We start from the raw sequence: 2,500 nt of genomic DNA on the forward strand, positions 1-2,500 counted from the left end.
GTTCGAGCCCACCCAGGGACGGCAACAGTTCCCTTTTCTTCCTCATCTCTTTCTCCCCGCACAAAGACTGCATAAGCAACAGCATAGTATTTGAAATTAAGTATAAAGAAACTACGCCCAACGTGGGGCTCGAACCCACGACCCTGAGATTAAGAGTCTCATGCTCTACCGACTGAGCTAGCCGGGCTACTTCCCAATCACTTCTCCAAGATTGTAATGCAGCAATGGCAGGACTAGGAAGGACCATGCCACACATTCCTAAACCATTTTTCTTCATGATTGGACCGTCAAACTGCTCGGCCACGGAAACCCGAAAAACATAGCTCCTGACGGAAAGTGATTGTGCTGACATTGTTTCTTGAGAAAGATTGGAAATGGTCCCTTTGTTTGACCTGTGTGTGTTTCTTTCAAAAAGCAGATTTCATCTTAAAAAAAGGGAAGTCACTCCATTTGGCAAGCCAGACTAGCACCTCCACGGCAGGCTGTCTCTGTGGAGCAATCTGTTAGCGCGTTCAGCTGTTAACCGAAAGGTTGGTGGTTCGAGCCCACCCAGAGACGACAACGGTTTCCTTTTCTTCCTCATCTCTTGCTCCCCGCACAAAGAGTGGAAGAGCAAAAGCATAGTATTTGAAATTAAGTATAAAGAAACTACGCCCAACGTGGGGCTCTAACCCACTACTCTGAGATTAAGAGTCTCATGCTCTACCGACTGAGCTAGCCAGGCTACTTCCCAAGCCCTTCTCCAAGATTGTAATGCAGCTATGGCAGGACTAAGAAGGCCCATGCCACACATTCCTAAACCATTTTTCTTCATGATTGGACCGTCAAACTGCTCGGCCACGGATACCCGAAAAACATAGCTCCTGACGGAAAGTGATTGTGCTGACATTGTTTCTTGAGAAAGATTGGAAATGGTCCCTTTGTTTGACCTGTGTGTGTTTCTTTCAAAAAGCAGATTTCATCTTAAAAAAAGGTAAGTCACTCCATTTGGCAAGCCAGACTAGCACTTCCACGGCAGGCTGTCTCTGTGGCGCTATCGGTTAGCGCGTTCGGCTGTTAACCGAAAGGTTGGTGGTTCGAGCCCACCCAGGGACGGCAACAGTTCCCTTTTCTTCCTCATCTCTTTCTCCCCGCACAAAGACTGCATAAGCAACAGCATAGTATTTGAAATTAAGTATAAAGAAACTACGCCCAACGTGGGGCTCGAACCCACGACCCTGAGATTAAGAGTCTCATGCTCTACCGACTGAGCTAGCCGGGCTACTTCCAAAGCACTTCTCCAAGATTGTAATGCAGCTATGGCAGGACTAAGAAGGCCCATGCCAAACATTCCTAAACCATTTTTCTTCATGATTGGACCGTCAAACTGCTCGGCTACGAAACCCGAAAAACATAGCTCCTGACGGAAAGTGATTGTGCTGACATTGTTTCTTGAGAAAGATTGGAAATGGTCCCTTTGTTTGACCTGTGTGTGTTTCTTTCAAAAAGCAGATTTCATCTTAAAAAAAGGGAAGTCACTCCATTTGGCAAGCCAGACTAGCACCTCCACGGCAGGCTGTCTCTGTGGCGCAATCGGTTAGCGCGTTCGGCTGTTAACCGAAAGGTTGGTGGTTCGAGCCCACCCAGGGACGACAACAGTTCCCTTTTCTTCCTCATCTCTTGCTCCCCGCACAAAGACTGGAAGAGCAACAGCATAGTATTTGAAATTAAGTATAAAGAAACTACACCCAACGTGGGGCTCTAACCCACTACCCTGAGATTAAGAGTCTCATGCTCTACCGACTGAGCTAGCCAGGCTACTTCCCAAGCCCTTCTCCAAGATTGTAATACAGCTATGGCAGGACTAAGAAGGCCCATGCCACACATTCCTAAACCATTTTCCTTCATGATTGGACCGTCAAACTGCTCGGCCACGGAAACCCGAAAAACATAGCTCCTGACGGAAAGTGATTGTGCTGACATTGTTTCTTGAGAAAGATTGGAAATGGTCCCTTTGTTTGACCTGTGTGTGTTTCTTTCAAAAAGCAGATTTCATCTTAAAAAAAGGTAAGTCACTCCATTTGGCAAGCCAGACTAGCACTTCCACGGCAGGCTGTCTCTGTGGCGCAATTGATTAGCGCGTTCGGCTGTTAACCGAAAGGTTGGTGGTTCGTGCCCACCCAGGGACGACAACAGTTCCCTTTTCTTCCTCATCTCTTGCTCCCCGCACAAAGACTGGAAGAGCAACAGCATAGTATTTGAAATTAAGTATAAAGAAACTACACCCAACGTGGGGCTCTAACCCACGGCCCTGAGAGTAAGAGTCTCATGCTCTACCGACTGAGCTAGCCATGCTACTTCCCAAGCCCTTCTCCAAGATTGTAATGCAGCAATGGAAGGTCTAGGAAGGACCATGCCACACATTCCTAAACCATTTTTCTTCATGATTGGACCGTCAAACTGCTCGGCCACGGAAAACCGAAAAACATAGCTCCTGACGGAAAGTGATTGTGCTGAGATT

General features: G+C 47.3%; 4 non-coding genes across 4 annotated transcripts in view; 2 read left to right on the forward strand and 2 right to left on the reverse strand.

Moving 5' to 3' along the window:
- trnan-guu (transfer RNA asparagine (anticodon GUU)) overlaps positions 1–21 on the forward strand; it is a 74-nt gene extending 53 nt beyond the window's left edge. Inside the window, exon 1 of the tRNA in view lies at positions 1–21. This exon is cut by the window's left edge and continues 53 nt beyond it. This is a non-coding gene — a tRNA (tRNA-Asn).
- A 93-nt stretch (positions 22–114) lies between these two features.
- trnak-cuu (transfer RNA lysine (anticodon CUU)) lies at positions 115–187 on the reverse strand. Its single transcript has one exon. It is a non-coding gene; the product is annotated as a tRNA-Lys (tRNA).
- Positions 188–1,188: 1,001 nt separating this feature from the next.
- trnak-cuu (transfer RNA lysine (anticodon CUU)) lies at positions 1,189–1,261 on the reverse strand. Its single transcript has one exon. It is a non-coding gene; the product is annotated as a tRNA-Lys (tRNA).
- Positions 1,262–1,557: 296 nt separating this feature from the next.
- On the forward strand, positions 1,558–1,631 carry trnan-guu (transfer RNA asparagine (anticodon GUU)). The gene has a single exon. It is a non-coding gene; the product is annotated as a tRNA-Asn (tRNA).
- Positions 1,632–2,500: the final 869 nt, after the last annotated feature.

This window comes from Salminus brasiliensis, chromosome 6 (assembly GCF_030463535.1).
Source record: "Salminus brasiliensis chromosome 6, fSalBra1.hap2, whole genome shotgun sequence".
NCBI lineage: Eukaryota > Metazoa > Chordata > Actinopteri > Characiformes > Bryconidae > Salminus > Salminus brasiliensis.